The sequence below is a fragment of the Dendrobates tinctorius genome, unplaced genomic scaffold, assembly GCF_039654945.1.
Source record: "Dendrobates tinctorius isolate UK_male_01 unplaced genomic scaffold, ASM3965494v1 ptg000251l, whole genome shotgun sequence".
Lineage (NCBI taxonomy): Eukaryota > Metazoa > Chordata > Amphibia > Anura > Dendrobatidae > Dendrobates > Dendrobates tinctorius.
In genome coordinates this window covers 13044840-13058147 of record NW_027361918.1, presented here as the reverse complement: position 1 = coordinate 13058147, position 13308 = coordinate 13044840, and the positions used below count along the sequence as shown (strand labels likewise).

Here is a 13308-nt window from a genome sequence, read left to right as displayed (position 1 = left end):
GCCTCCCATCTCCTCTCCTCAGCAGCCTCCCATCTCCTCACCTCAGCAGCCTCCCATCTCCTCACCTCAGCAGCCTCCCATCTCCTCAGCAGCCTCCCATCTCCTCAGCAGCCTCCCATCTCCTCACCAGCCTCCATCTCCTCACCTCAGTAGCCTCCCATCTCCTCTCCTCAGCAGCCTCCCATCTCCACACGTCAGCAGCCTCCCATCTCCACACCTCAGCAGCCTCCCATCTCCTCACCTCAGCAGCCTCCCATCTCCTCAGCAGCCTCCCATCTCCTCACCTCAGCAGCCTCCCATCTCCACACCTCAGCAGCCTCCCATCTCCTCTCCTCAGCAGCCTCCCATCTCCACACCTCAGCAGCCTCCCATCTCCACACCTCAGCAGCCTCCCATCTCCTCTCCTCAGCAGCCTCCCATCTCCTCTCCTCAGCAGCCTCCCATCTCCTCTCCTCAGCAGCCTCCCATCTCCTCACCTCAGCAGCCTCCCATCTCCTCAGCAGCCTCCCATCTCCTCACCAGCCTCCATCTCCTCACCTCAGTAGCCTCCCATCTCCTCTCCTCAGCAGCCTCCCATCTCCTCTCCTCAGCAGCCTCCCATCTCCTCACCTCAGCAGCCTCCAATCTCCTCAGCAGCCTCCCATCTCCTCAGCAGCCTCCCATCTCCTCACCAGCCTCCATCTCCTCACCTCAGTAGCCTCCCATCTCCTCTCCTCAGCAGCCTCCCATCTCCACACCTCAGCAGCCTCCCATCTCCACACCTCAGCAGCCTCCCATCTCCTCACCTCAGCAGCCTCCCATCTCCTCAGCAGCCTCCCATCTCCTCACCAGCCTCCCATCTCCTCACCAGCCTCCATCTCCTCACCTCAGCAGCCTCCCATCTCCTCTCCTCAGCAGCCTCCCATCTCCACACCTCAGCAGCCTCCCATCTCCACACCTCAGCAGCCTCCCATCTCCACACCTCAGCAGCCTCCCATCTCCTCACCTCAGCAGCCTCCCATCTCCTCACCTCAGCAGCCTCCCATCTCCTCACCTCAGCAGCCTCCCATCTCCACACCTCAGCAGCCTCCCATCTCCACACCTCAGCAGCCTCCATCTCCTCACCTCAGCAGCCTCCCATCTCCTCACCTCAGCAGCCTCCCATCTCCTCAGCAGCCTCCCATCTCCTCAGCAGCCTCCCATCTCCTCACCAGCCTCCATCTCCTCACCTCAGTAGCCTCCCATCTCCTCTCCTCAGCAGCCTCCCATCTCCACACGTCAGCAGCCTCCCATCTCCACACCTCAGCAGCCTCCCATCTCCTCACCTCAGCAGCCTCCCATCTCCTCAGCAGCCTCCCATCTCCTCACCTCAGCAGCCTCCCATCTCCACACCTCAGCAGCCTCCCATCTCCTCTCCTCAGCAGCCTCCCATCTCCACACCTCAGCAGCCTCCCATCTCCACACCTCAGCAGCCTCCCATCTCCTCTCCTCAGCAGCCTCCCATCTCCTCTCCTCAGCAGCCTCCCATCTCCTCTCCTCAGCAGCCTCCCATCTCCTCACCTCAGCAGCCTCCCATCTCCTCAGCAGCCTCCCATCTCCTCACCAGCCTCCATCTCCTCACCTCAGTAGCCTCCCATCTCCTCTCCTCAGCAGCCTCCCATCTCCTCTCCTCAGCAGCCTCCCATCTCCTCACCTCAGCAGCCTCCAATCTCCTCAGCAGCCTCCCATCTCCTCAGCAGCCTCCCATCTCCTCACCAGCCTCCATCTCCTCACCTCAGTAGCCTCCCATCTCCTCTCCTCAGCAGCCTCCCATCTCCACACCTCAGCAGCCTCCCATCTCCACACCTCAGCAGCCTCCCATCTCCTCACCTCAGCAGCCTCCCATCTCCTCAGCAGCCTCCCATCTCCTCACCAGCCTCCCATCTCCTCACCAGCCTCCATCTCCTCACCTCAGTAGCCTCCCATCTCCTCTCCTCAGCAGCCTCCCATCTCCACACCTCAGCAGCCTCCCATCTCCACACCTCAGCAGCCTCCCATCTCCACACCTCAGCAGCCTCCCATCTCCTCACCTCAGCAGCCTCCCATCTCCTCACCTCAGCAGCCTCCCATCTCCTCACCTCAGCAGCCTCCCATCTCCACACCTCAGCAGCCTCCCATCTCCACACCTCAGCAGCCTCCATCTCCTCACCTCAGCAGCCTCCCATCTCCTCACCTCAGCAGCCTCCCATCTCCTCTCCTCAGCAGCCTCCCATCTCCTCACCTCAGCAGCCTCCCATCTCCTCAGCAGATTGCCATCTCCTCACCTCACTCCCCTCTGCAACTTCCTGCAAGTCCTGGCACACTGCCCGCCTCCTCTGCCTCTGCCGATTTCAGCATCTTCTGTCTCCCAGAAACATGACATGTTGCTGCTCTGCTGGAGAATGAAGAAGAGCACGCAGTGTGTCACATGACCTGTGTCAGGACCATGATGCACTTGGTCCTGCTGCTGCTTTAAAGGTACAGCACTGAATTCTGGCCGCCGCATTCACTAACAACACTGTAGGTGTATCTTTAAATCACCGCGGTGTTGTTAGCTATCTGGCTTGCAGCGGCCATGACCTATTGCACCTGTAGCCCAAACAGCAGTATCAAGAGAGGAGGGCCCAGCCTGCCAGCGCTTCCGGGCCCCTCCTTTTGCTACTGTTCATGGGGCCCCATACAGTAGTAAGGGCAGTAATGCCCTGATGGCGGCCCTGCTGCCCAGTTTCGAACTGAGGACCTTTCGCGTGTAACCCTAACCCTGACCCTAACCCTAACCCTAACTCTTAACCAAACCATACCCTGATCCTAACCCTAACCCTAACCCTGACCCTGACCCTAACCCTAACCCTTAACCAAACCATACCCTGATCCTAACCCTAACCCTGACCCTGACCCTAACCCTAACCCTAACCCTGACCCTAACCCTAACCCTAACCCTGACCCTAACCTTAACCCTGACCCTAACCCTAACCCTGACCCTGACCCTAACCCTAACCCTTAACCAAACCATACCCTGATCCTAACCCTAACCCTGACCCTGACCCTAGCCCTGACCCTAACCCTAACCCTAACCCTTAACCAAACCATACCCTGATCCTAACCCTAACCCTGACCCTGACCCTAACCCTAACCCTTAACCAAACCATACCCTGATCCTAACCCTGACCCTGACCCTAACCCTAACCCTAACCCTAACCCTAAACCCCCTTAACTAACCCTAACTCTAACCCAAACCCCTAAATTCCATTGTCTAAACTAATGGTAAAAAAAAAAACGCATGTGCAAAAAAACGCATACATAAGCATGCCAATGCGCACATATGCTCACCATAGACTTATAATGGGTGTCTTGCTGTAAAAAAATGCATTGCGCGTGCATGCATTGTTTTGAGGCAAGTCAGACGCTCAAAAAATGCAACAGGTTGCATTTTGTGCACCCGAGCGCATACCGCAAAAAAACGCATGCGCGGTAAAAAGCGTACAAACGCATGTGTATGCGCACATAAGCGCATCCCATGCAAAGTATAGGAGAAAAAAAATGCATGCGCTATTTAGCGCGAAAAAAAATGTAAATGTGAAACCAGCCTATCAGCGTGTTTCTGCCCAGTTTCGAACTGGGGACCTTTCGCGTGTTAGGCAAACGTGATAACCACTACACTACAGAATCCAGCTACGGAAGGTTGCTGTGGTCATGATGAGCCATCGAGAACAAAGACTCAACGTCAAAAGCTTTAATATCGACGCCTAATGTCATGCTTCTATCCTGTTTCTAACTGGGGACCGTTCGCGTGTGAGGTGAACGTGACAACCACTACACTTCAGAAACTCCATGCAAAGCTAAAGATGTTTAAACATGCTGAAATGAACTTGAAAAAGAAAAAAACAGCCAGCCAAAGTCAAGAGGTCTTCCTCTATGTCTGAAGACAGGACAAAGTGCATTTTGCAACACAGGATCCTTTCATTTGTCAGGCTATTGGAGAAAAAGAACAAACAGGGAAACAAAACCATGCTCCACAAAACATTCTCATGCCTTTGTCCAAAAGCCAAAAAGAAAAAGTACCTAGATGCCTGCTTTCGCACCTTGATCCTATCAGGTGTTACTTGAATTAGGAACACTTAGACACTGTCAAAAACACACATGCTTGCCAAAAGCAAAAACGGGTAGAAATAATCACATTGGTAAAAGTAATGCTCATTAAACCAGCAATAGAATATGCTAACTAAGGCTAATTAAGCCAACAATATACGTTTGTGATCAAAATAAAGAAAAGCCACATGTTTCTGCCCGGGATCAAAACAGGGAACTTTCAGGAGGATGGCAAACAGGACAATCACTACACTACAGTAACCAGACAAGAGCGTCTACTGTGGTCATGGCAAGCATTAAAGATCAAGCACTCATTGTCAAAAGCGCTAGTTTGCAAGAGGAACGCTGTGTTTCTGCCCAGTTTCGAACTGAGGACCTTTCGCGTGTAAAGCGAACGCGATAACCACTACACTACAGAAACCGGCTGCGGAAGGTTACTGTGGTCATAACGAGCCATTGAGAACAAAGACTCAACGTCAAAATCTTTAATATCAATGCATAATTTCATGTTTCTACCCAGTTTCGAACTGGGGACCGTTCGCGTGTGAGGTGAACGTGACAACCACTACACTTCAAAAACTCCATGCAAAGATAAAGATGTTTAAACATGCTGAAATGAACTTGAAAAAGAAAAAAACAGCCAGCCAAAGTCAAGAGGTCTTCCTCTATGTCTGAAGACAGGACAAAGTGCATTTTGCAACACAGGAACCTTTCATTTGTCAGGCTATTGGAGAAAAAGAACAAACAGGGAAACAAAACCATGCTCCACAAAACATTCTCATGCCTTTGTCCAAAAGCCAAAAAGAAAAAGCACCTAGATGCCTGCTTTCGCACCTTGATCCTATCAGGTGTTACTTGAATTAGGAACACTTAGACACTGTCAAAAACACACATGCTTGCCAAAAGCAAAAACGGGTAGAAATAATCACATTGGTAAAAGTAATGCTCATTAAACCAGCAATAGAATATGCTAACTAATGCTAATTAAGCCAACAATATACATTTGTGATCAAAATAAAGAAAAGCCACATGTTTCTGCCCGGGATCAAAACAGGGAACTTTCAGGAGGATGGCAAACAGGACAATCACTACAGTAAACAGACAAGAGCGTTTACTGTGGTCATGGCAAGCATTAAAGATCAAGCACTCATTGTCAAAAGCGCTAGTTTGCAAGAGAAACGCTGTGTTTCTGCCCAGTTTCGAACTGAGGACTAGAGTTGAGCGACTTTTGGTTTTTTAGGGTCGCGTTTCGTTTCGTGAAACCCGACTTTTCCAAAAGTCGGGTCGAGCAAGATCGTCCGATTATAGGGAAAAGTCGGGGTCGTCCCCAAACTCGAAACCCAATGTAAGTCAATGGGGAATAAAAGTCGGCAGTGAGAGGAGGACAGGAAACACACCAACAGTGCCCATTTGAATGCCAAAAGCATCAATTCTTCTTACTTAAGCTTGTCAACCTTAATTAACTTCATAATATAAGTTACGCACTGAAAAATGGGTGTTATTTGGCTAAAGTTGTGGGGGGGAGGGCTGGTTGCAGGTTTTCATGTGCCCTGGGCGAAAGAGCGCCCCTTTAACACATACCACAACTCATCATGCGCCGATACGGCAGATAAATAGCGGTATAATACAATGAAAAATACCTCACTTTTTACATCTCATGACGAGGCCCATCTATTTCTCCATACAGAATCATTGGTCCCATATAATGTTTGAAACAGCATATGATGAGCTCCACATAATGCTACAGTATATGTTGGTCCTCATGGATGAAGCTCCACTGTCTTATGGGCCCAAATAATGCTCCAAACATAATGGGCCCCATTTCTAAAGCTCTAGTGTATAATGGGCCCTGTAAATGCTGCTCCAGTGTCTGATGTCCACCTTTGGAATGTTCCAGTGTATGGTGGGCCCCATCTATCATTCTCCAGAGTATAGTGCTCCCCAAAAATTGCTGTCCCAACATTGAAAACAATCAAATAAGTCTCCTCGCTAGGGAATCCCTGTACTTGTCTGGACAGGTGCTGTAGCTTGCTTAAAAGCTCGCCAGCCGTTCTCACGCCCAGTATGGATTGCACGTGATTGCACAAAGGTTAGAAAGGGTACTGTATCCCCGGATAACATGTATGGATAGCGTACACATTCAAAATATATGTCTATACAGCATGAGGCAGGCTCAGACAGTGTTAGGCCCAGTATGGATTGCACGTCATTGCACAAAGGTTAGAAAGGGTACCGTATTCCCGGATAACATGTATGGATAGCGTACACATTCAAAATATATGTCTATACAGCATGAGGCAGGCTCAGACGGTGTTAGGCCCAGTATGGATTGCACGTGATTGCACAAAGGTTAGAAAGGGTACCGTATCCCCGGATAACATGTATGGATAGCGTACACATTCAAAATATATGTCTATACAGCATGAGGCAGGCTCAGACGGTGTTAGGCCCAGTATGGATTGCACGTGATTGCACAAAGGTTAGAAAGGGTACCGTATCCCCGGATAACATGTATGGATAGCGTACACATTCAAAATATATGTCTATACAGCATGAGGCAGGCTCAGACGGTGTTAGGCCCAGTATGGATTGCACGTCATTGCACAAAGGTTAGAAAGGGTACCGTATCCTTGGATAACATGTATGGATAGCGTACACATTCAAAATATATGTCTATACAGCATGAGGCAGGCTCAGACGGTGTTAGGCCCAGTATGGATTGCACATCATTGCACAAAGGTTAGAAAGGGTACCGTATCCCTGGACAACATGTATGGATAGCGTACACATTCAAAATATATGTCTCAGGAGGCAGGCTCAGACGGTGTCAGGCACAGTATGGATTTGACGGCCCATATTACACAGCGGAGGAGCAGGGAGAGGTAAAGATTGCAAATGCTGGGGCCCTGCCCAACCAAGGGTGGCCCACTCTTGGGCGTCGGTACTGGCACTGGGCCCCTCATAGTACAGCCGTGTGTCTGACGGTGGGTGTGCACCACCACCGTCAGAGACACTTGATTGCACTATGAGGGACCCTGTGCCAGTGCCCGCGCCCAAGAGTCGGCCTACCCACCTGTCCAGGGCAACGGCACTCGCACGGTGTCGTGCGCTAGGTGGTTACCCCGGCCATGGGGGGGAGGCAGCACAGTTAGGGAGTTTTAGAAAGTGGCATATGTTGATGTTGGACATTCAGCTGATGCAAAAGGCGAAATAGGTGAAGTACCAGGAAGAGGTGGACCAAAGCAAGCCATTTTTCTGTCACCCTATGTGTCATCAGGGGAAGGTGGGACAAAATCCTTGGAAACCCATGCGTGGTTCATTTTAATGAAGGTTAGATCATCCACAATTTGGGTTGACAGACGGGTCCTTTTTTCTGTCAGGATTGATCCAGCTGCACTGAAGACTCTTTCCGATAGCACACTTGCAGCTGGGCAAGCGAGCTCCTGTAAGGCATATTGGGCCAATTCAGGCCAGGTGTCCAGTTTAGCGGCCCAATAGTCAAAGGGGAATGACCTGTGTGGGAGAACATCGATATGGGAGGAAAAGTAGTTTGTAACCATAGTTGACAACTGCTGTCTCCTGTCACTTTCCATCGATGCAGTATTACCAGTTGTGTGAACGGTATTTGAAAAATCAGTCCACAACATTGTCATGAAACCCCTGTCTCCAACGCCACTTTTGCTGTGTGCACCACGAACACCTCTGCCAAGCTGCCCCCGGCCCGTACGGCTCGTGTGAGAACCATCACCGCTGCTGTGTGCTGGGAATGCCTCAAGCAACCGATTTACCAGAGTTGCTTGTTTATTAGCCAATATTAGGTCAAGGTTCTCCTGTGGCATGATGTTTTGTAATTTGCCTTTATAGCGTGGATCCAGGATGCTGGCCAACCAGTAGTCGTCATCGTTCATCATTTTGGCAATGCGGGGGGTCCCTTTTTAGGATCCGCAAGGCATAATCTGACATGTGGGCCAATGTTCCCGGTGTCAATGATGCACTGCGAGTGCTGGGTGGAGGAGCACTTTCTGGCAAATCCACATCCCTCCAGTCACGCACAAACCCTGTACCAGACCTTGCCACGCCAACATTTTCACTTGCCCCACGAGATGCATCCTCCTCCCCTAAGTAATCATCCCCATCATCCTCCTCCTCCTCCTCCTCTTCTTCCTCCACCTCGTCCAGGAGATGTCCCTGAGCAGACAATGGCTGAATGTCATCAAGGATTCCTTCCTCCTCTTCCTCCTCATCAACATTGGCTGCAGACGCCTGCTCCTTAAGGTACATCAAAGTTTGCATGAGCAGACGCATAAGTGGGATGCTCATGCTTAGGATGGCGTCGTCTGCGCTTACCAGCCATGTGCATTCCTCAAAACACTGAAGGACTTTACAAAGGTCTTTCAGCTTCGACCACTGCACGCCTGTCAACTCCATGTCTGCTCTCAAAGTGCCTGGCCGTGTATCCTCCCACAAATGCATTATGGCCTGCCTCTGCTCGCACAGCCGCTCCACCATGTGCAGGGTGGTGTTCCACCTTGTTGCAATGTCGATAATGAGGCGGTGGTTGGGAAGGTGGAGCAATCGCTGCAGCTTCTGCATACGAACGGAGTGTACAGGTGACCGGCGGATGTGCGCGCACAGTCTTCGCACCTTCTGGAGCAGGGCTGTTAACTCCGGATAATTTTTGAGGAAGCACTGCACCACCAGGTTCAAGGTGTGAGCCAAGTAAGGTATGTGGCTGAGTTTTGAAAGGGCTATGGCTGCCACAAAATTACGGCCGTTATCAATAACTACCTTGCCTGCCTCAAGATGTACACTGCCCAGCCATGACTCAGTTTGTCGCTTCAAGTACTCGGCCAGCACCTCGGCGGTGTGTCTGTCGCCCAAACACATCATCTGCAACACAGCCTGCTGACGCTTTCCACTAGCTGCTCGATAGGGGGACACATCGTGTGCAACAGTGGCAGCTGCAGATGGAGTGCTCGTACGACTGCGCTCTGTGGACGAGCTTTCGCTTCTGGAGGAGGAGGAGGAGGAGGGTCGAACGCCTACAGCCAACTGTTTCCTATACCGTGGGCTAGGCAGCACTGTCCCACCACCGCTGTCCCCTGTGGACCCTGCATCCACCACATTAACCCAGTGCACAGTGATGGACACGTAACGGCCCTGGCCATGCCGACTGGACCATGCATCAGTTGTGAGGTGCACCTTTCCGCTCACTGACTGCTTGAGTGCATGGACAATGCGGTCTTTCCCATGATGGTGGAGGGCTGGGATGGCTTTGCGAGAGAAGAAGTGGCGACTGGGTAGGTCATAGCGTGGTACTGCATAGGCCATGAGTTCGCGGAAAGCTGTGCTTTCCACCAACCGAAAGGGCATCATCTCAAACGAGATTAGTTTGGCAATGTGGGCGTTCAAACCCAGTGTACGCGGATGAGAGACTGAGTACTTTCTTGACCTACTCATAGTGTCTGGGAGGGTGAGCTGGACTTGAGAGCTGCATATGGTGGAAGTAGCGGTGGACAGGGCGGACTGAGAGAGGGTTGATGATGGTGATGGAGTTGGTGTTCTTTCTGATGGCCTAGAATCAGTCTTTCGTTGATATAACAGTGGGATTCCCTGACTGCTGTGGCCTTGCAACGACACCTCAACATTTGCTGCTGTGCTAACCGGTGGGCTTACAGTGGGGGAAACAATGTAGCGTTGCTGACTACCTTTGTTGTGATCAGTTGCACATGTGGCACTTGAGGTTTGGTGTTGTGTCCACGCTTGCAAGTGCATGCTGGTTAAATGTCTAAGCATGCAACTGGTATTCAAATTTTTCAGATTTTTCCCTCGGCTAAAGTTCTTTGCACACTTCTTACAGATAACCTTGGCCTGATCATGAGGATTTTGTTCAAAAAAGTGCCACACTGCACTCTTCCTACTTTGGCAGACATTTTGTGGCCTAGCACGCTGTGATCTTTTGACCCTCTGGACAAGCTGTCCAGCAACTCTTTTGATGTTTGGAACCTGTCTTTGGAGTGCTCCGGGCATGCCAGATAACAGCTGTTGCGATGTCGATGTCTGCTGTGGATGCTCCTCATCTGAGCTATTGGAAGCAGCACCCTCTTCCCCCAATGGATGCCAATCTGGGTCAACAACTGGGTCATCCATCACCTCCTCTTCTATGTCATGTGCACCTTTCTCTGTGTCACCGTGTATGGTGGTATAGTGTGCGGGAAGGGGCACCTGAGTCTCATCAGGGTCAAAATCTGGCTCTGTACACTGCGAGGACAATGTAGTGCTCTGAGTGAATGTACCAGCAGATTTATCCATCAGCGGCTGTGCATCAGTGCACTCCATGTCAGATTCATCTTGGCCTGGGTAATTCACCATTTGACTTGATAATCCAGGCATGGTATGTGAAAACAGCTCCATGGAGTAATCAGTAGTATGGCCTGCGTCATCCTTCAATCTTGGTTGGGGTGAAGGACACAAGGAAAGGTGTGGTTCATGAACATGAGCCTCCAATGACGACTCAGTGCTTTTACTTTTTACAACTGAAGAAGAGGAGGCGATAGAGCTGGAGGCTGAGTCAGCAATGTAAGACAAAACTTTTTCCTGATGCTCTGCCTTTAAAAGCGGTATGCCAACTCCTAGAAAACTAAGCGTTCGAGGCCTTATGTAGCCAGACGATGACGCAGGGTCAGCACCTCCTGCATTTGGTCCTATTTTGCTCTTGCCACTACCATCAGATCCATCACCAACACCATCATTACCAGCTGCCAACCCCCGCCCAATTCCACGGCCTCTTCCACCAGCCTTCCTCATTTTTGGTAGAAATGTAGACAAAGTCCAACAAACTATATAGTAATGTAAAACAAGGTACAAGGTGTCTATAGGACAGGGGAGATTTAGAATTTCTGCACACACTTGTGGACAGTGGACACTTGTGGATTGTGTGCGGCCCACTGATATCTGAGCGCTATGTCACAGGCTCGATGGCACAGCTGTGACCAAAGTGACGAGAGGATAATGGAGATTTTGAATCTCTGCGTACACTTTTGGACACTGGACACTTGTGGATTGTGTTAGGCCCACTGATATCTGAGCGCTATGTGACACGCTCGATGGCACAGCTGCCTGTGACCAAGGTGACGAGAGGATAATGGAGATTTTGAATCTCTGCGTACACTTTTGGACACTGGACACTTGTGGATTGTGTTAGGCCCACTGTTATCTGAGCACTATGTGACACGCTCGATGGCACAGCTGCCTGTGACCAAAGTGACGAGAGGATAATGGAGATTTTGAATCTCTGCGTACACTTGTGGACAGTGGACACTTGTGGATTGTGTGCGGCCCACTGATATCTGAGCGCTATGTGACACGCTCGATGGCACAGCTGCCTGTGACCAAAGTGACGAGAGGATAATGGAGATTTTGAATCTCTGCATACACTTTTGGACACTGGACACTTGTGGATTGTGTGCGGCCCACTGATATCTGAGCGCTATGTGACACGCTCGATGGCACAGCTGCCTGTGACCAAAGTGACGAGAGGATAATGGAGATTTTGAATCTCTGCGTACACTTTTGGACACTGGACACTTGTGGATTGTGTGAGGCCCACTGATATCTGAGCGCTATGTGACACGCTCGATGGCACAGCTGCCTGTGACCAAAGTGACGAGAGGATAATGGAGATTTTGAATCTCTGCGTACACTTTTGGACACTGGACACTTGTGGATTGTGTTAGGCCCACTGATATCTGAGCGCTACGTGACACGCTCGATGGCACAGCTGCCTGTGACCAAGGTGACGAGAGGATAATGGAGATTTTGAATCTCTGCGTACACTTTTGGACACTGGACACTTGTGGATTGTGTGAGGCCCACTGATATCTGAGCGCTATGTGACACGCTCGATGGCACAGCTGCCTGTGACCAAAGTGACGAGAGGATAATGGAGATTTTGAATCTCTGCGTACACTTTTGGACACTGGACACTTGTGGATTGTGTTAGGCCCACTGATATCTGAGCGCTATGTGACACGCTCGATGGCACAGCTGCCTGTGACCAAGGTGACGAGAGGATAATGGAGATTTTGAATCTCTGCGTACACTTTTGGACACTGGACACTTGTGGATTGTGTTAGGCCCACTGTTATCTGAGCACTATGTGACACGCTCGATGGCACAGCTGCCTGTGACCAAAGTGACGAGAGGATAATGGAGATTTTGAATCTCTGCGTACACTTGTGGACAGTGGACACTTGTGGATTGTGTGCGGCCCACTGATATCTGAGCGCTATGTGACACGCTCGATGGCACAGCTGCCTGTGACCAAAGTGACGAGAGGATAATGGAGATTTTGAATCTCTGCGTACACTTTTGGACACTGGACACTTGTGGATTGTGTGCGGCCCACTGATATCTGAGCGCTATGTGACACGCTCGATGGCACAGCTGCCTGTGACCAAAGTGACGAGAGGATAATGGAGATTTTGAATCTCTGCGTACACTTTTGGACACTGGACACTTGTGGATTGTGTTAGGCCCACTGATATCTGAGCGCTACGTGACACGCTCGATGGCACAGCTGCCTGTGACCAAAGTGACGAGAGGATAATGGAGATTTTGAATCTCTGCGTACACTTTTGGACACTGGACACTTGTGGATTGTGTGAGGCCCACTGATATCTGAGCGCTATGTGACACGCTCGATGGCACAGCTGCCTGTGACCAAAGTGACGAGAGGATAATGGAGATTTTGAATCTCTGCGTACACTTTTGGACACTGGACACTTGTGTATTGTGTTAGGCCCACTGTTATCTGAGCGCTATGTGACATGCTCGATGGCACAGCTGCCTGTGACCAAAGTGACGAGAGGATAATGGAGATTTTGAATCTCTGCGTACACTTTTGGACACTGGACACTTGTGGATTGTGTGAGGCCCACTGATATCTGAGCGCTATGTGACACGCTCGATGGCACAGCTGCCTGTGACCAAAGTGACGAGAGGATAATGGAGATTTTGAATCTCTGCGTACACTTTTGGACACTGGACACTTGTAGATTGTGTGAGGCCCACTGATATCTGAGCGCTATGTGACACGCTCGATGGCACAGCTGCCTGTGACCAAAGTGACGAGAGGATAATGGAGATTTTGAATCTCTGCGTACACTTTTGGACACTGGACACTTGTGGATTGTGTGAGGCCCACTGATATCTGAGCGCTAT

General features: G+C 50.6%; 1 non-coding gene across 1 annotated transcript; it reads right to left on the bottom strand.

Annotated features, from left to right (window-relative positions):
• Window positions 1-4434: 4434 nt before the first annotated feature.
• On the bottom strand, window positions 4435-4507 carry TRNAV-UAC (transfer RNA valine (anticodon UAC)). The gene has a single exon. It is a non-coding gene; the product is annotated as a tRNA-Val (tRNA).
• Window positions 4508-13308: the final 8801 nt, after the last annotated feature.